Below are 20,886 nucleotides of genomic sequence, written 5' to 3'. Positions count from 1 at the left end.
GAGGTTAACTACACACACCTTCTCAGGTGCACTACAGGTTCATAAGATGACGGTACCGCTATACACTCTGAGAAATAAAGAGTACTAACCTGTACTGTTCCTTGTTGCTAAGATGTTACCATCATGGGTACGCCTTTAGTACCCTTTAAAGGTAAAGTACACACACCTTCTCAGGTGCACTACAGGGTCATCCTGTCAGATGATAGTACCTCTCTACACTCTGAGAAATAAAGAGTACTAAACTGTACTGCTCCTTGTTGCTGGGGTTCCGGTACCATCATGAACACACGTTTAGTACCTTTAGTGTAGCTTTAAATCTTTATTTATTAAAAGGTGACTGTATCCACATTATATCCAGGTGAACAGATATTAAAGGTGCAGTAAATAAGGGTAAGACCCTGAGTGTGTGTGTGTGTGTGTGTGTGTGTGTGCTGTAAGTCTCACACGGAAGACCGTGCTCTCTCTCTCTCTCTCTCTCTCTCACACACACACACACACAGAGCAGTATTAACGCAGGGAGGGAGGTGGAGGAAAAAAAAAATTACCAAAAAAGCCCGAAACGCGGGTGAAGTGTCGCGCGCGTGTCAGTGTGCGGGGAAGCGGCGCGCGGTGCGGGGGTGCATGCGGGAGATCTGTGGCTGCCGCAGTGGCGAGTCTATAGACTAATAAAAAAAAAACAAAAAAAACACGGGATCGCAGTGCTGGACTTTTCAAGTGCGCAAGAATCTATACGGAGGGTCTTCACACGCTGACACACACACACACACACACACACACACACACACACACAGTACGCAGTGTTGAGCATGGGAACATGTACAGAACTTCCAGAAGCACAGCTCTGAAGGTAAGCACGCAGTCAGAACATCTACACGCTTGCGGTTTGATCATCCGGTGCATGTTACTAGCAGAGCATTGTTGTTATTGATGATGTTGATGATGATGATGATGGTGATGATGATGATCGATTAGAAGATGAGAAGAAAAAGCAGCTGTGGTGCATCGATGCAATCCTCATGTCCGCGCATTTCCCCAGATTTCCTCGCGCTCCAGGGAACATTTGCGCCTCCTGTTTAACCTGACGCAAGGAAATTAGTATTCAAAGTTATTCCGAGCGTCTGTTTAGGAGCTCCAGCGACCTCCATTACACACCGATGCGTGTCTTTTAGCTGCACAGCAAGCTGCACAGCACACAGCACCCATTCTGCAGAAGCATGCTGGTCTGTACATGCAGTCTGTGGCCCACAGAGACACACAGCCACACATCAACCCCAAGCTCATCCTGCTTTCATGACTTAGCTGTTCATTTCTTTCTTTCTTTCTTTCTTTCTTTATTTGCTCCTGATTCATGTGTTCGACTCATCCTTTTATAATGGAGCAGAACTGAAGAGCGCTCTTCATCCTCGCCTCCTCATCCTCAGGGAATGTATGGAGTGATGGAAAAGTTGAGTGGATTCAACAGGAACAGCTTAGCACTGAGGTGAACCTGGTGTCGGTTCAGGACCTCGGACAGCAGCAGAGCAGCTCTGCTAAAAATGACCTACGTTAATAATTAACGCAATTAAAATAAAAATTCAAATAAATCTCACCGTTGATGGTGTTTGTGAGGTACAGTGAGAGCGCAGGTGTTGATCTTGCCAAAGTATTTAAACGTGAGGGGAAAAAAAATCAACACGGACGACAAACCAGTTTCGCGTCCGTGTGTACTGAGATACTGAGATGATTACATAACAGAAAGAAAAAAAAGAGGCTTCTATAGAGCAGGACATCTTATTGACAGTTCCCATGAGTCCCTGGGGTCATGCAAATGAGGGTGCGCCTGATTGGTTGTCACTAGCTCAGCTCCAGCAGATCTAAACGATGCAGTCGGTCTATAAGCAACTCGTGCGTGTACAGAATGTAAGTGCTAAAATGTACTAAAGCTGTAAAAACCTCGACAGCAATAATGTACGAATAACAACATCCACCATTTGCAGTGACTCAACACTGATAAAATATCAAAACAACAAGTCTATAAGTAAATATGTGTGTGTTCGGAGCTAGCGGCTTGAGAACTGTTGCATTAATTTGTCTTAATTTGTTCATAAAATCAATAGTTTTACTATAATAAAATACAAGGGTTAAATTAGCAAATGTGGACAAATTCAGCAGCATGGGCGGAGCTAAGGTGCACACAACCAATGATATTTGAGGTTCAATAATAACAATAATAGCAACAATAATAATAATAACAAAACACCCACTACAGCATCTCTCATCACCTCGATTTAGTGTCTCGTTGCTTCATTAAGTTGCGCTTGAGTAACTATAAGAGCTCCATATAAATATAATCGAAATAAAATGTAAAATAACAGGATGCGCTGGATCAAGTGCTATTCTACGTGCTGCTGAATAATGAGTGCGGAAGCCATTTTGTTAAAATAAACCAGTGATTAATGTGTTAATTACAACTAGCTCTATTCATGCAGTAATACATTTACAAAAGACTCGTATTAGATCTTCTCATTCATATATCATCATATTAGTGTTTAATTTTTCACTTTTAAACTGATTTTGCGTTACAGCATATTACATTTAACAACAAAGAGAGAAAAGACACGATTTCTGTTTCCCACATTTTCTATCCCTGATTGTTTTCTGGTTTAAAGTTGAGTGTTTGTGTTTAAAGGCGGTGGTCTAGACGCTAGTGAAAACCCCGTCTCAGACGCTTCTACTGAAATCTGAAAGTGGAGTTCGGCAGCTGCGTAACCGACTCTGAATACCAGGAACTTTCCACACATAAATACTGACGTAACCTTTAAACTGAAGTCACAGACTCCGAATAATGAGCAGCCTTACTGCATGTGACTGTCAGCACTGCAACTGGTGTAAAGTACAATCCATTCTGACACCAGCATCTTCAGCATGACCCAAGAGACCCTTCCAGTGGATCACGGAGGTCATTTTAAGCACAGACTCTCGGCTCTATGAATTGATATGTCTATCGCTGCTGTCGTCTTTATGCACAGGTCTTACAGTGCAAGCGTTCCTCGCTCATAAGCTGATGGAGTAAAATAAAAATGATTTAATTCTCACTTCCTTTTAAACGCTAATGAGATTTCCTTACAGGCTTGGCTACTGCGTATTGCTACTTAGCAGCAGAGGAAACATCAGGATTATTTATTTTATCTGAACTTTTAGTAAGGTAATGCATTCTTCCATGTAGTTTTTGTTATACTTTATGATAAATTGCAGAACGTGCACTCTTTATTCCGCGGTATATGCATTTTTTTTACTCAAATGCTAGGTTGCAGAAAAGAGCTTCAGTAGTTTGGTTTGCTCTCTCCCTCTCTCTCTCTCTCACACACACACACACACACACACTTCCTTGCCCAGTCCTTCAGGGATTCAGAAACAATTGCTTCCCACACTGTAGGAGAGAAAGATCATTCATTCTGGCAGTAAAGATGTAAAAGCAGCTACTAAAACTCGTCTCACTGTTTTTTTCATCTTTTTCTCACAAATTCGAATCTTTCTCAGTGTGTGACATGAGAAATGCGCTATAGGCTGCAGTATTCATGATATTACATGAAATTAGAAGTTTAAAGGAACAGTGAGACATAAATCCTTAATGAAACCGAACGCTTTATCGCTTCATAATGATTGTTTTTGGAGGATTATCTACCATCGCTGTTTACGCTGCCTGCTGTTGAAGGGAAGTGTTTGCGTATGCGTATTGTATGTTCACTTGTAATTGTTTATAGAGCATAGTGCATGTGACATTTATGTCAAACATTATAAAATACCCAGAGGCTGTTTGCTGTATTGAGATGTAGTGGATTTAACCCTTTCCTGCACACACTTATGGAGAAGCTGTCGTCCAAATCACATTTTTAAAAATCATTATAATATAAATGATTATCCTGATTTCTGCTCCTCTCCAAGCTATTCACATACATTCAAATACTCCATACTTGCTATTTTATGATGATAATAATAATAATAATAATAACAATAATAATAATAATCTTTTGGTTTTTATAATTTCATGGTTGACACTCATATATCACACCAATGTTAATCTACGCTGACAAATTATTTATCAGATAAGACTCATTCTGCAGATTTATTTAAAAAAAAAAAAGGCAGCTGAAGTAAACATCAGTGTCAAGTGTTTATCTGGAAAATGGATTAATAAATAAATCAGCATGAAGGCACTAAATCAACCCAGTCTACAGTGAAATCAAACCTGGAGCTCAGACTTAAAGTTTGGAAATGTTAAGCAGTGAAACTTGAAGGCTCGGGTTAGTTAAAGAGAAACTGAATGTGTTCTCTGTACATGTGAAGAAGTGGAATGAAGACGGGGTCAGAGCTCAGGGTCAGAGCTCAGGGTCGAGCGTGAAACGGCTCTCTGCTGTCATTAAGAACCCGAGAGTGGCCTTACTGAGCCTTAACCAGTGCACCAGGGCACCTTTAACACTTTATACGAGACTGAAAGGAAAATAACTAAAGAGAACTGGGAGATAAACACTGCTGGAGTCCAGAGAACTCCTCTGGGTATTAAACTTCATGTGTTAATGGACCATGTGGGTGTTTTAGGGGGTATTATGGCTTTGGGGTGTAGGAAGTTAATTGTGGTGTTTTTTTGTTTTTTTTGAAAGATCTCAAAACCGCAAGCCACAGTTTAAACCATAGTTTAGTTAATATTCAGAAAACAGAAGAAATTTCATGATTTTAGCTTTAAAACTGCTAATATTTTAGATGTTATCACTATTTAAAATCTATCAATAGCTCAACAGTGAAAGTAAAACAACAACACAACAACAACAACAATAATAACAACAAGAAGTGTTAAAATTACGGATTCTGAATTCTGAACTGACAAGTTGGTAACGATTGCATAATATCATGTGGGAAAAGATGTTTTTTTGCATTTTTTCTTCAATATAAAGATGCTCCAGGAAACACTCGCTCTTTTCTCTTTTCTATCAAAACCCAAAGTTTAAAACAATAAAATCTAGACGAGGTGTAACAGGCCATGTCAGAGAAGCGACACTTCCAGGGGGTTTGAGGGAAGTTACTGAGTTCCTAGCGCAGGTACACACTGCAGACACACACACACACACACACACACACACACATGTCCAGAAAACTAATCCTGTTTGAATAGTACAGAAGACCTGTTATTGTTCATCACTAATTCCAATCAATTATCAGCTAAACTAATTTGTAAATTTCTACACCATTACTTGTGCCACTCTGTACCTGCAGGATCTTATAGACCGTAAAAACACTCTGACACTCAGTTTGATTCAGTGCCAGCCATGACACCAGATAATTTACCTCTCAAAGTGCAATGACGTTTTTAATCCTGTCAAGGTTAGCATAAGGTGTGAGTCAATGTCATCATTGACTTTGATCAACATTGCAGCGTGGGACGTGGGGCGTGGGATGAAGGATGTAGGAGGTGGGATGTAGGATGCAGGTTGAAGGAAGTGGGAGGTGGGATGTAGGATAAAGGATGTAGGATGTAGGAGGTAGGAGGTGGGATGTAGGATGTAAGATGTAGGAGGTAGGAGATGGGAGGTAAGAGGTGGGATGTAAGATGTAGGAGGTGGGATGTAGGATGTAAGATGTAGGAGGTGGGAGATGGGAGGTAAGAGGTGGGATGTAAGATGTAGGAGGTGGGATGTAAGATGTAGGATGTAGGAGATGGGATGTAGGAGGTGGGATGTAAGATGTAGGAGGTGGGATGTAGGATGTAAGATGTAGGAGGTGGGAGATGGGAGGTAAGAGGTGGGATGTAAGATGTAGGAGGTAGGAGGTGGGAGATGGGAGGTAAGAGGTGGGATGTAAGATGTGAGATAAAGGATGTAGTAGGTGGGATGAAGGATAAAGGATGTAGGATGAAGGATGTAGGATGTAGGCGTTTTTTTGCTCATTACAGATGCTGTGCATGAAACAGCGCCGAGGCTCAGAGCTCATAAGAGGGCTTATTCCCCAGCTCGAGCTTCTGCTTGTTAGTGTCACGTTAAGATTGCGATGACAGACGCAACTTGTAATCACAGAGTTATTGCTCGGCGTTGCTGCAGGCCCACTACCCAAAGCCTGCTGATAAGGAAAATCAAAGTGCTGTTCTTTTCCTTCCTTACCTCGGAATCCGCAGTGATTTTCTAACACCTGGATCAGTGAGAGGTGGGGCGGTCCTGTCACGCTCCTCTGTCAAAACATTTCACTTTCCAGCTCACATTATCGCCTCGCTGCTGCGGATTATTCTGAGATTTGTTTTGGCACTGTGACATCAATTTAGTCTTATTTTATCATATGTCACGACTGAAATATATTTATACCACGGACTCTCGTACCTGATTAGTCAGAAGGTAGCTGCAGCTCATCCACAGGGACGTGTACCGCAGACGCTCCACATAGATCTGTTAAAGTTTTCTTAAAATAAGAAAGATATTTATTTAACATTTATGGAAGGAGTCTCCAGTGTCAGCGCTTTTGTAACAATAACAAAAATGAACTTAAAAGACTAAAAACAGAACGTACAGCTGTACGGTTACTTTTAAGCTTAAAGTTAAGCTTTATCTCTTATTTCTAGATATTAAGTAGTTATTTTGATTTAATATCTTGATAAATCAACAAACATTATTATGACTTATTATCACATTATGTGAAGATATTAACAGTGTTCTGACGTACTATTGAATTATTTCAAAAATATGAGTTAACATCTCATTATTTTGACTAAATAACTAGTATGTCCATAATGTTATTATCTATTCCATTATTTAAAAATATTATGTTTACTAAAGATTTCATTATTTCAAACTATTGTCTCATCATTTCAAGATACCGTTATTATTTTAGACTATTTTGTATTAATAACTCTTTATTTTGACCAAATAATTCATTTTTAAGATATCATGTCAATATCTCAACTTAATTCACATTATTATTAAAAGATTTTGTCGAAATATCGACGTGTGGCTCAGGGCTTCTGTGTAAATGTGACTATAAAAGGCTGTGTGTCTTTCTGGTGCTTGGAATCCAAGTCTTGACTAATCGAATCCACTCACTTTAACCAATCAGACAATCCCAAATGATTTCAGGAGCTGAATTTGTTGAATCAGAAGATGTCTCTGTAGGACTGGAAGCTGACACTCCTGAAACACACATGGCTCTCTAATCCAAGACTAATGAAGAAGTCACTTATTCCTACCTCGCTGATATTTCTGGGAAAATAAAATCCAAATCCAAAGCAGTAATATATTTAATGTTGGAAAGAAGATAATTAAGTTTACCGGTCACGTCCACCCACGGTTATCGATCGCCTTTCCAAGAAGTTCTCATGGCTTCTCACACACACACACACACACACACACACACGTTTCAAACACTAGGATCACAACAACAATGATATTTTGGCTTATTTTTGTGATACTTGTCATCTTTTCCAGCTTTACACATTTCAAACATTCTTATTTAGGATCTGGATTTACGAGTTATACGAGTGTACAGTTACATGGGTGTATAGTTATACGAGTGTACAGTTATATGAGTGTACAGTTATATAGGTGTATAGTTACATGGGTGTATAGTTATAAGGTGTATAGTTATACGAGTGTATAGTAATATGGGTGTACAGTTATACGAGTGTACAGTTACATGGGTGTATAGTTATAAGGTGTATAGTTACATGGGTGTATAGTTATAAGGTGTATAGTTATACGAGTGTATAGTAATATGGGTGTACAGTTATACGAGTGTACAGTTATATGAGTGTACAGTTATACGAGTGTACAGTTACATGGGTGTATAGTTATACGAGTGTACAGTTATATGGGTGTATAGTTATAAGGTGTATAGTTATACGAGTGTACAGTTATATGGGTGTACAGTTATAAGGTGTACAGTTATACGAGTGTACAGTTATATGGGTGTATAGTTATAAGGTGTATAGTTACATGGGTGTATAGTTATAAGGTGTATAGTTATACGAGTGTATAGTAATATGGGTGTACAGTTATAAGGTGTATAGTTATACGAGTGTATAGTAATATGGGTGTACAGTTATACGAGTGTACAGTTACATGGGTGTACAGTTATAAGGTGTATAGTTATACGAGTGTACAGTTATATGAGTGTACAGTTATATAGGTGTACAGTTATAAGGTGTATAGTTATACGAGTGTACAGTTATATGAGTGTACAGTTATATAGGTGTATAGTTACATGGGTGTATAGTTATAAGGTGTATAGTTATACGAGTGTATAGTAATATGGGTGTACAGTTATACGAGTGTACAGTTACATGGGTGTACAGTTATAAGGTGTATAGTTATACGAGTGTACAGTTATATGAGTGTACAGTTATATAGGTGTACAGTTATAAGGTGTATAGTTATACGAGTGTACAGTTATATGAGTGTACAGTTATATAGGTGTATAGTTACATGGGTGTATAGTTATAAGGTGTATAGTTATACGAGTGTATAGTAATATGGGTGTACAGTTATACGAGTGTACAGTTACATGGGTGTACAGTTATACGAGTGTACAGTTACATGGGTGTATAGTTATAAGGTGTATAGTTATACGAGTGTACAGTTATATGGGTGTATAGTTATACGAGTGTACAGTTATATGGGTGTATAGTTATAAGGTGTATAGTTACATGGGTGTATAGTTATAAGGTGTACAGTTATACGAGTGTATAGTAATATGGGTGTATAGTTATAAGGTGTATAGTTATACGAGTGTACACTTATACGAGTGTACAGTTATATGAGTATATAACATTTAGAGAACTGTTGTAGTAGCTGTTTATTTCTAGAATAAAACGAAAGTGACAGTTGTATTAGTATCTGCTGTAAATGCTGATGAAGAAAGCGACTTGCTCCAGGGACGAATCATCCGTTATACCACAGAGTCCTCGTCTCCATTTTTCTGTTAAATATTTTATGTATAATGTATTTCCTGTAGAGAGAACTTTCTCCCTGAGGCCAACCTGATGCGTGCACACACACACACACACACACACACACACACTTTTGTACCTGACTGGTCAGATAGCATAGTAAATGTTGTAAGACTGTGATTGGTGAAGCGCACGGTAACACAAGTTATAAATACACTTGACTTCGTTTGTTAAACTTGACCCTAAACACATTAAATACTTTTTAGTGAACTATTTTCTGTGTTCAGTGATTCTGGTGATAATTTGTTGGTTGGTGCTGTACTGTCGTTATTCCTGTGAGAAGTTAGCGGTTGTGACGTCATACAGGGGAAACAGTTATCGTTAGCGTTAGCGTTATGGTTATGGTTATGTTATTGCTAGCGCGGCTACACTGGAGTTTAATCAGAGAAAAACATTTCAATGATCTGAAACAGTCACGTTTCACTGTTAGCTCTGAAAAACCGAAATTCTTTTCTTGCTCATTCAAAGGTTCATTTCTCAGCCTCATATTAATGAGAAATCGAGTGTAAAAGAGCAAACGCTGGACTCAAATTCCCAGAATTCACTGCAGCTTTACGACACTGAGTTAGCGATGTGTGAGATGGCGAGTTCGGTGTTAGCGTGAGAGCTGAAGCTTTGGAAGCTGATGTGTTTGAGCAGAGTGAACAGACGAGGAGGAGAGAGAGCTGGACAGAGTAAAGCACTAAAGCGCCGCCGCATCATCGCTCTCTTTAGGTATAGATGAAGCGAGGGCTGTATCACTGTCAGCACAGCATTGTGGGTAATGTAGGAAACTGTTCTAAAGTGAAAATACACCAAAAAATAAGTTTCAACTCGGAATTTCATTCTGAAATAAATTGTGGACGCTGTTAAAGACCACATGTTAATTATTAATAAAGATGAATATATGAGTGGCGTTTTCTTTCAAGTTCATACTTTAAGTCCATTTCTTAATCCTGTTTTTGTTACGCCTCGGCTCTCTAACCCGGGGAGAGTCAGCATTGAGCTCTGTAATTGTGTTTCTCTCAGCCAGAGATTTTGCCAATTAGCGGCGCTGCGTTAGTAGCAGCTCCAGGTGGAGGAGCGGCGTGGGAAGAATGGCGCTAACTCTTAATCCCGTCATTAGCGAAGAGCCATTTCATGCCTCCAGCTCACTGAAATTGCTTTAAAAGTCAGCTTTAAGGTGATAAACACCTACAGCAACGTGGGACAAAACATATGGTATAGAATTCTATTAATGAGGGAGAAATCTCATGACAGCAGGTCAGAATGAACAGATCCTGAATCACTAATCAGCGTGTTTAAGAAGATTTATTTCACATTCAGTATTAAATATATATCAGGAAGTTTGGCACCACTTTGTTTTAAAGAGCCGCATCCTGGGGATTAATGAAGGTCTTTGTTTTAGTCCAAATGAAACACTTATAGTTCATTAACTATGAATTGTCTTTATTTCTTTATTCATTTATTATTATGCATAAATGCTTTAATATTTTTTTACTTGATTTTTCTGTAGAAAGTTTGTAAAGATATTCCAGAGACAGTGAGAATGGTGAATATTCTTATATTCTAGAATATTCTTGGAGGAGAAACAGCCCTAAATTCACTCTCCATACGGGTTACTGAAAGAAAAAAATTATTTAATTTAAAAAAATCAGTCACGAGAGTGTATTAAAGAGACGGCGTAAAGTCAACTAGCAGAGCAAACATAATCACAGCGGCCTGGGAAGAGCTGATAAGCTCGGAAAAGCACTCCAGCTCCGACTGGATTTGTTTCCTGTGTTCGATAAAGCTGGGACTAATGGCAGCTATCGCAAAGAAATCGCATAAAATCGACAAAGAGCAAATTTCAGACTGCGTCACAAGAGATGAGTGCTGATGTTTCTGTAAAAAAGAGTTTGATGAATCCTGATCATGATGCGTAATTCTTCTTTAATGATCAGTTTTAGGGCCGTAAGTTAAAGATTAGATAATTGTTTATAAAAAATGCATAAGATGCAGGTCCTTAAACAGCGCTGGGAATGCCTACATCAGGATCTTTTTAAAGAAACTTTAAGCTGCATTTCACAGCCTCTCATGCAGGCTGGTAAAAAACACACACACACACACACACACACACACAGAAGATTCCCACAACTAATCCAGGGTGTGTGTCCAGGGTGTGTTCTCGTCTCACGCCCAGCCATCCCGGGAAACGCTCCGGATCCAACGTGACCAAGAGCAGGATAAAGCGCTTACTGATGATCAGTGAATGAATTATTATTCAAAGAGAAAGAGAAAGAGAGAGAGAGAGTGTGTGTGTGTGTGTGTGTGTGTGTGCGTGTGTGTCGTCCCCTGAGTGACCTGTCCGTCTGATGTCTTTTCAGGACAATGACAACACAATTCAGTATTGAATATAATTTAATTATTGAGTGAAAATCATCCCTAACGTCCCTAAGTGTTTTATTCCGCTTATACCACAGAATTTGCCAAAGATTATATTTTTTATTTGTTAATTAACGACACCATGCATTTTATCCGTTTATAGTTACATTTCATCGTACATCAGCGAGACAGGTTAGTTCCTGTTCTCACTCGTGTTGTAGCAGCTATAAACGCTCGTCGCTGTTATAGAAAACTAATCAACACCTTCGGAGCAATCAGGATGTGCTGCTGTTAGAAGAGGTGGATGAAATAACACTGCTGCTGCTGGAGATTTGTCGGTGCAGTGTGTTTCCTGAGCGCTTGGACGTTGTAGAAGAAAGCCCTCGTGACACGGCTACACCAGAAATAACGCTGATGGTTTTGTAGACTCGCATCTCTGCTTGTTAAAGCTCAGGCGCAGTGTGCAGGAGAAACAGAAGCCTCACAGCGGGTTATTTACAGCAGAAAACTGGACAGAAGTTCGCTTTCTGCTTTCTTTGGCTTCAGAAGTTTTCTCCCATTTGGTCAAAACTTGGAGAAAATCATAAATAAGTCATTCGTCTTCCTCAACTTTCACTACCATGAGGCTTTTTAAACTGCTACATCATTTTATAGCTTTTGTTGTTTTAGTGTTTGTGAAAGGGTGCGAGGGAAAAATATAACTCTATAGATGTTTTTATTTATTTATTCATTTATTTATTTATTTAAAGTCAGGTACATTCTCCTTTCACTTTCTTCTGTTTTTATTCTCCTGCACAAGCTACATGATTCTAATAAAACATGTAGAGAGCCATCATTACCTGAAGGTCTGAAAGTCAATCTGAGTAATGAGCTCCCAAGAGACACAGAGAGAGAGAGAGAGAGAGAGAGAGAGAGAGAGAGAGAGAGAGGGAGAGAAAGACAGACAGAGAAAGAGAGAGAGAGGCAGCGAGAGAGAGAGAGAGAGAGACAGAGAGAAAGACAGACAGAGAGACAGAGGGGAGAGAGAGAGAGAGATGGAAAGAGAGAGAGAGAGAGAGAGAGACAGAGAGAAAGACAGACAGAGAGACAGAGGGAGGGAGAGAGAGAGATGGAAAGAGAGAGAGAGAGAGACAGAGAGAAAGACAGACAGAGAGACAGAGAGAGAGAGAGAGAGAGATGGAAAGAGAGAGAGAGAGAGAGAGACAGAGAGAAAGACAGACAGAGAGACAGAGGGAGAGAGAGAGAGATGGAAAGAGAGAGAGAGAGAGAGAGAAAACCTGATAATTTTTTCTCTGAGAGAGAATTTGGGAGTAAAGACGAGAGGAAAAAAGCAAATAAATTTCGTAAAAAATTAAGTCGTACTCAACAGAGTGGTTCAGATTAAACCAGAAAAACTCATTTCAGGGGCTTCGCTTTCTCCAGAGGTCATGTTTATAATAAACTACGCAATATACACTGTTATAATTATTCATTTGAACTTTTATATTCATTTTAACTAGCTATAACACTTTGTTATAATTATTTATTTCAACTAGCTTTTATCATTTGATTTACTCTTACATTAGCTTTACACTGCTACTTTATGTTTATTCTATTTTTACACACTTTCTATTTTTTTAATGTATTTTTCTTCCTGTCATTGCTATTAAATGACATTGATATTTATTTATTTATTAATTTATTAAAGCCTTAAATTTATTAAATAAACGAATTGCTTTTTAATAGACATTATCATGAAAAAGAATTTTTTTGGTGTTGGTATTTTTCTTTTTTTTTTTATATATATATGTCTCACTTTACAAATAGACCCCATAAATGACTGGATTTAGGTTAGACATTTGAGAGATTTTAAACGCAAACCAAGTAACTGATTCCTCGCATGTTCTCTGTAGATTTCTTATTGAGAGTCGGTATTTTAAGCGTAAATGTGCGATGTGCTGAGCGCTGAAAGCTGAGCGCTGAAAGCTGAGCGCTGAAAGCTGAGCGCTGAAAGCTGAGCGCTGAATCCACGCCTGACGTATTCACGCTGACACACAGCTCCGAGTAATTACTAAGGATATGAATAAAATCAGCAGTTTAATGTGGGTTTAATCTGTATTTCATTATTGTTCTTTGCATGTGCCAGAGTCCTTTTACATTCATAATGAAGGAAAAAAAAAAACGACAAGCTTTATCGCTCGACTAAACAGGCCGTGTGTCATGTTCACGCAGACTGTCATGGCCGACGGCGGCGATTTTCCTTCCTCGCTGCCCGTGAGTCTGATTCATTCCTCTGAAAAACAAGCGGATATTGAGTTTATTTGCATTTAAATAATTTGGATTAATTTAAAGTGCCTGCATTGGAGTTCAGCTTCCTGTTAGTTCCACCAGAGGAGGATGTGTAGAGCCGTTGTTCCTGATCCTGCAGGACTGTACGACAATAACTGCGAGAATTTTAATAAGAATTTAATTAGATTTCTGTGAACGCAGTCATTAGAGGATCGCATCATCTTCATCATCATCATCATCATTTATTACCTGCAGTCTCAGCAGTAGCTTGAAAATCTGTTCAATACACATTATTCATGAATATTATATTATAGATATTTACACCACGGCGCTGTCGTATTCTGGATTCTGATTGGTCGTCAGGTGTTGATTAGTTTTCTATAACAGCAGCTCTGACAGTAGCGCAGGTTTATATTAATGCGCTCGCTCTAATGCGTTATCGTTTCTATAGCAACAGCTCATTCACAGGGACGTGTGCATAGCGAACACTCCACTGATAATAAAGAAATTTTAAAAATCGTTGATGTGGTGAAGGTTTCTGTAAGGAGAAAGGTGTTTATTTAACTTTTACGGAAGGAGTCTCCAGTGTCAGAGGTAAAGCTGTAACTTTAATTTGAACAAGATTTCAGTGAACAGTTTAGAAGGAACCTAAATAATCTGAAAAATGACATTTTTGCTTAAGATTAGATTTAAAATGAGATATTTTACTCCTTAATCACTTTAAAATAGAGAATAAAGAGGAATTTTTATTCCAAAAATGCAAACGTACGCATGAAACCCCTTCATGGTTCTGCAACCAGCATGAACAACCGTCTGTATCTGACAGGAATACAAAGTTCAACTGATCAGAAATCATTTTTGCAGCACAACATCCTCCAAACGTGTTATATTTCATCATTTCCCACGTGACCCAGGCCTGCATTCATATGGTGCTTCAGCGCTGCACTGAGACCTCACACCAACGTTCTGTCTTAATAAATAAAAAATATAATCACTAACACGTTGCTGTGTTATAAGGGGAATATAAAACACTGTGTGTGGTGCTGGTATTGTTATTGTTAGTGACTTTGTTTCATCACACCACCACCACCACCACGTTGTTGATTATTTTTCTATAACAGCACCACACACACAGCGTTGTGTTCCTTACGTACGATACAGTTTCTAGCCTGGAAAGTGATTTCATCCTTCAGCAAAGCAACAAACGCTTATTTAAATGTTAAAAGTCGGTCATGGAAGAGTACACTGAGAAAGCAATAATTATTGTAGTGTGTGTGCGTGTGTGTGCGTGTGTGTGTGTATGTGCATGCGTGTGTGTGTGTGTGCGTGTGTGTCTCTCAGGTTCTGCTGATTCTGTAAGAAGACATTAAACTTTGTTTTTTTTTTATGGAAGAATGAAAAAGGTGAATCTTTCATACCACAGCTGTCTCTCTCTCTCTCTCATTATCAGACCCCTTCATTCATAATTAAACACAAAAAAACGCCGAGTCCTCGACTGCAGGGGAACAAAGGCTCTTGTTGCTATGGCAACACACCACCTCAGAAAACTTCAGAGAAAAGAGTGTGCCAGCGTTTATACGTGCTCGAGAGTGCGCCGAATCCCGGAGGGAAAGTAGACTGAATTCAGAAGGAAGGAATAGACGCCTTGAGAGAGGGATCTTCCCCAATTCACACACACACACACACACACATTTGGATCTTCGTCACGACCAAATTTCATCATCATGCAGATCTGAGGCACGAGTGAGGTGTGATATAATTAGAAGTTCATGTTCATGTGTTAATAAACGAACACCACTTTTAAATACATAATAAGTAATGCATTTCAATTACCCACAATGCCGTTCTGCTAGAGGTGCAGTGGGGTTTCACCCTCGCTTCATCTCTTCCTAAAGAGAGCGATGATGCAGCGGCGCTTTAGTGCTTTACTCCTCCTCGTCTGTTCACTCTGCTCAAACACATCAGCTTCCAAAGCTTCAGCTCTCACACCAACACCGAACTCGCCATCTCACACATCGCTAACTAGCCGAGTCGTATAGCTGCATTGCATTCTGGGAGTTTGAGTCCAGCGTTTGCTCCGAAGTCTCCGCTACTTCTACACTTCGTTTTCTCATTAATCTGAGGCTGGGAAATGAAACAACATGTCACTGAAATGTCAGCGTTATTTCCACAGCAGCTAGAAATAAATGAAAGTGAAGATGTAGAGTTGAGGCCGTACTTTAATCATTTATAGTTTATAGTACACTGGAAGCGTAGAGTCAGTGTTAATTAGTTTGCAAAGCGAAGACTGAGACGGAGATGTTTACTGAGGTATTAATGAGGAGGAATGAGGTTTGTTTTAAATAGAAATGGCTCCCTTTTGCACACATCATTTCCATATTTTCCTCAGAGATAGTGTTCTGATTACGAGCCAGCTCCGTGTCGAAATGCTTCGTCAGCGTGTGTGTTTATTCCCGTCACGGGACTCATTTTTACATAAGAGCACGGCTCTATACTTCGGAATGTTGTAAAGTGATTTTGAAATCGCAGGATCATGATTAAGGCCTTTCTTTAAAATACTATCTGATTAACGTGCTCTTACTATTATTCTGTAATTATAATCATAATTACTCGCAGTTGTTCCAAAGAAATCATACTCATGCTCTTCATTTCCTTATATATTATATTATATTATATTATATTATATTATATTATATTATATTATATTATATTATATTATATTATATTATATTATATATTTTAGGCTGTAATTAAAGTAAAATCCTGACTGTTACAAAGCACTGACACTGGAGACTCCTTCCATAAATATTAAATTAATAAACACTAAATCCCTGTGAATGAGCTGTTACTATAGAAACGATAACATTAGAGCGAGCGCATTAATATAAACCTGCTGCACTTCTGTCAGAGCTGCTGTTCTAGAAAACTAATCACCACCTTCTGAGCAATCAGAGATGAGAATTCAGAAATACAGAATCATTTCATATCCAACCTCAGCTATAGAAGATGAGAAAGAGGGATTTAGAGACATACATTTGAGATTAAAAATAATGAGATGCTCTTTTTTTTTTAAATAAATGTCTATAATTCAGAGACGATTTCTGGGATATCCTCTGGTTAAAGCCTTTATCCTGAGGGAGAACAAAGCTGAGAAAGAACTTCAGCACTGGTTTTTCCCCTCAGGGTTCGAGGGCTGCTGGTGTTAGAGACAGAAGTGGGCTGGAGTGCAGATTATCTGCACTTCATTAGAATGAGGATGACGAGATTCTCTCCAATTCCATGAGTCCTACTGCTAGTGGACGAGAGGAAGTTAACGCTGTCCGTCATATTCCTCCGGGTTAAACCATTCCACACTCCGTGGCTAATGCCAGTCAGACAGATGGATCCGGAACCTGCCCGCGGGTTAGTCCCGAGGCCTGGTCCTAGACTAGCAGAACTGGTTCACAGCACTAACTGTGCTAAATTTAGGCTCCGTCCACATGAAGAAAGTGTAGATTTTAATCCCTTTTGTTCCACATGAACAGTGTGTTTTTTTGTTAAATTATCGCCGTCTACGCAATAAACGATTTGAAGACGCTCACATGAGCTCAGTGATAGTAAGTCCTAAACTCTGACCTCAAACAGCTCAAAAATAACACTTACTCATTTATTCATCTGCAGTAACTGCTTTATCCCGGACACTGCAGCTGGATTGCGAAAGTTCAAAATGGAAAAATGAAAAACACGAGGATTCATATGTGCGGACTGAAGATGAGGAGGAACTACTGCTTAATGTTCCACTTGGGTCTGATCCAAAATCTGCGTCTTCAGTGCGGTTTGTAACGTCAGAGCTGTGGGTTCAGGGGCAGAACAGCATCGATCATATTCCACGTGCCGATCACACTACCTAGTGAACCAGAGTCAGGATGTATTTATTGATGGAGACTTCAAAGCACTTCTGTAAGCCGCTCTGGATAACGGCATCCGCACAGACAGCATGGTGTCCCAACTCCCAAAACAAAACTAACAACCACAAGTCCAGTTTTCTACGATGGCTTTTGCAATTGCTACGAACAGTTTTGCACTCAAGTCTTCATCATTGACCAGTTGATAAGTTCAACAGAATAAACTGCATTTTAAAATGATAATGAATTCAGTAATGACTCTGATGCTTATATTCATAAGTTGCTCATAAGTTCACAAGTTCCTGGTTACACAACTGCACTATTTGTCCATGTAGTACACAGTTATAGAAGGGAATGATTTATAATCGCACTATCGGGTGTCACTCAGATGAGGAAGGTTCCCTTTGAGTCTGGTTCCTCTCAAGGTTTTTTCCTCATGAAGTCTCAGGGAGTTTTTCCTCACCACCGTCACCTCTGACTCGCTCATAATTTAAAATGTATATCCTGAATTTATATATTTCTGTAAAGCTGCTTTGTAACAATGTCCATTATTAAAAGCGCTATACAAATAAAACTGAATAGAATTGAAAAAGTCCAGATGGCAGTAAAATGGCTAACGAGTATTAAAATTACACTCACCGCAGCTGAAGAGATGAGAGAGAGGGAAAGACAGCTGTAGGACAGATGCATTTATTGCAAGTATTACATCACACGTCACTTTGTGACTTTATTGCACACACACACACACACACATATATATATATATATACACATACACACACATACACATGCACACACACACACACACATGAGAAGGTATTCATAAGCATAATATGAATAAAACCCACATCTCTCTGCATTCAGTCCCCGTCTACGCTCAAGGTTATGGCTCTCATATGGACATCGCTAAACCATTATTGCATTGTGAGCAGTACAGGAGCACTCTGTGCTTAAATCACGCCAGAATCCAGAGTCCTCAAGAGGCTGAGATCTCTCAGAGTGCTCTCTTTCAGGGAGAGAAAGAAACACACACAAACAGAGAAAGAGTAGTCAATCTTTCTTTCTGTGTGCAGCAGGAGCATGAATGGCTTATATTTCAGCCTAGTCGCTGTTCCACATCATACGGCTGCAGGAACAGTGTTAGGTGTGAAAGCCTGGACTGCAGATCCAATTTCCTGTCCTAACATGTCTGAACACGCTGCTCGGGATGTGTTCCTCTGACACTCAGCTCTAAGGTATCGGCATTAATGCAGGTTCTTGCGTTAGCCATCGTGATATCAGTGATGGCTCTGTGTTTCTGTGTGGAACCCGATGTGGGCTTTTGCTGCTGTAGGTTCGATGTGTTGTGTTTTGTGACATGCTTTTCTGCTCAGCACGGTTGTAAAGAGTGGTTATCTGGGTTACTATAGCCTTCCTGTCAGCTCAACCCAGTCTGTCCATTCTCCTCTGCCCCTCTCTCGTCAACAAGGCGTTTCCACCCGCAGAACTGACGCTCACTGGGTGATTTTTGTTTTGCTTTGTTAGAGATCGTTGTGTGAAAATCTCAGTTTGTGAAATATTCAGTCTGGCACCGACACCCACATCACGCTCAGTCACTGACATCACTGAGATCTTTCCTCATTCTGATGTGAACATTAACTGAAGCTCTTGACCTGTATGATGGTTTTATGCATCACGCTGCTGACACGTGATTGGCTGATTGAATAACGAGCATGAGTACAGGTGTTCCTGATAAAGGCTTGTATTAACAAATATAAACTATAAAATGTAATATATATGTAAACACACGTTAGCTGTCTGTCCAACAGGCACATGTCACAATATGTGTTTACACGTCTGTCTTCACGTGTGTGTGTGTGTGTGTGTGTGTGTGTGTGTGTTTGCCCTTCCCTAACTGGTAGCTGCTGCAGCAGAAGTTGCTTAATGGCCAGATGGCATAAAGCAAATGAGTTGGAGTGAGAACCGAGTTTGCATATTTATGAGGCTTTTCTGAATAATTAATGAGATGGAAATAAAAACTGAAGTGGATAGAGAAATGTGTGTGTGTGTGTGTGTGTGTGTGTGTAAAAGTTTTTCCATCCCCTTGAGTTCATGAACAAACAGCAGAGAGCAGCTTAATAATGGAGTTTAATGGAGTTTAATGGGAGAAAAGGGAGAAAAAAAAGTGATAACAGTCAGGTTTCACTCTTAGCTCCTAAAAACAAAACGTCTTTTCTCACTTTTCATTTCTCAGCTTCATATTAATGAGAAACGCAGTAGTGGAGACGAGTGTATCGGAGTGAACAGATGAGGAGGTAAGAGAGAGATGGACAGAATAAAGCACTAAAGCGCCGCTGCATCGCTCTCTCTAGGTCGAGATGAAGCGAGGGCGGAATCCCACTGCACCTCTGTCAGAACGGCATTGTGGGTAATGTAGGAAAAGTGCAAATAGAACAACAATGTCGATTATAAATTAAATCTCAGAAGCCTTTGAAGATCACGTGTGAGTGAGATTAGCGTTCACACCTTTTTGATGCACACCTCTTTTGTATAAAATCAAACAAAAGATAGATGTTAAAACTTGTGTGATGAGATCAAGATGGCTGCCTTACATAATGTTACTGGATTACTTTAATTTCACAGACACTTGGAATGCTGTTGATAAGGAAGATAATTAGCAATGTTAAAAATTTTAATAAAAAAAAAATCTGATTAAGGAAAGATCCTAACAGTTCCAATTATTACATTAATTTAAAAACCATGTGAAATCACTTCATCGCCTTCTCTCTCTTTCTCTCTTTCTCTTACACACACACACACACACACACACACTTCAGTTACGGTCGTGTTATTACATTTAATTTGTTTTGTTTACACCTGTGCCTGCGGCTCTCCCACTGGATCAGTTTCAATTCACCTCAAAAGCGCATCGGGCGGATGAAGGACATTTCTGTGTGTGTGTGTGTGTGTGTGTGTGTGTGTGTGTGTGTGTGCGTGCATGTGTGTGTGTGTGTGTGTGTGTGATCCTTCATCCATGGTATAAAATCTGACAGTGAAACGCCTAGTAGTAATAGTGACTAGATCCTCCACAGAACTAACTGACCCTGGGATATAGGACTGGTGACATACTCTACCCACACACACACACACACACACACACACGCTTGTTTTTTTTCGGTGTCCGAGTTTTTAGCCCAGTTTTAACAGTGGTCATTCTTCAATATGAGAAATGGGAAGCAGGGGAATGACAGAGTGGGAATTTGGAGCGTTAAAATAGTCACTGATGTTATATCATCGTCTCACTCCATTCAGGTCAATTTACACTTTTCTTAATCTGTTTTTTTTTTTTTTTTCATCACATGAGATTCGTGTCACATGCAGCAATCACGCTTAACAACCGTTTCAATCCACCCAGCCATTACAGGCTCCCAGAACGTGAATCCATGATGA

General features: G+C 39.5%; 1 protein-coding gene across 1 annotated transcript in view; it reads left to right on the top strand.

Annotated features, from left to right (window-relative positions):
- Window positions 1–540: 540 nt before the first annotated feature.
- Window positions 541–20,886, top strand: part of elfn1b (extracellular leucine-rich repeat and fibronectin type III domain containing 1b) — a 61,112-nt gene continuing 40,766 nt past the window's right edge. The window contains exon 1 of the mRNA XM_026929006.3: window positions 541–847. The gene's annotated coding sequence lies outside the window, so the exon portion shown is untranslated. The remainder of the gene's footprint in view (window positions 848–20,886) is intronic.

This window comes from Pangasianodon hypophthalmus, chromosome 26, assembly GCF_027358585.1.
Source record: "Pangasianodon hypophthalmus isolate fPanHyp1 chromosome 26, fPanHyp1.pri, whole genome shotgun sequence".
Lineage (NCBI taxonomy): Eukaryota > Metazoa > Chordata > Actinopteri > Siluriformes > Pangasiidae > Pangasianodon > Pangasianodon hypophthalmus.
Note: the sequence above shows the minus strand (reverse complement) of the source record. Positions and strands in the feature narration are given on the sequence as shown.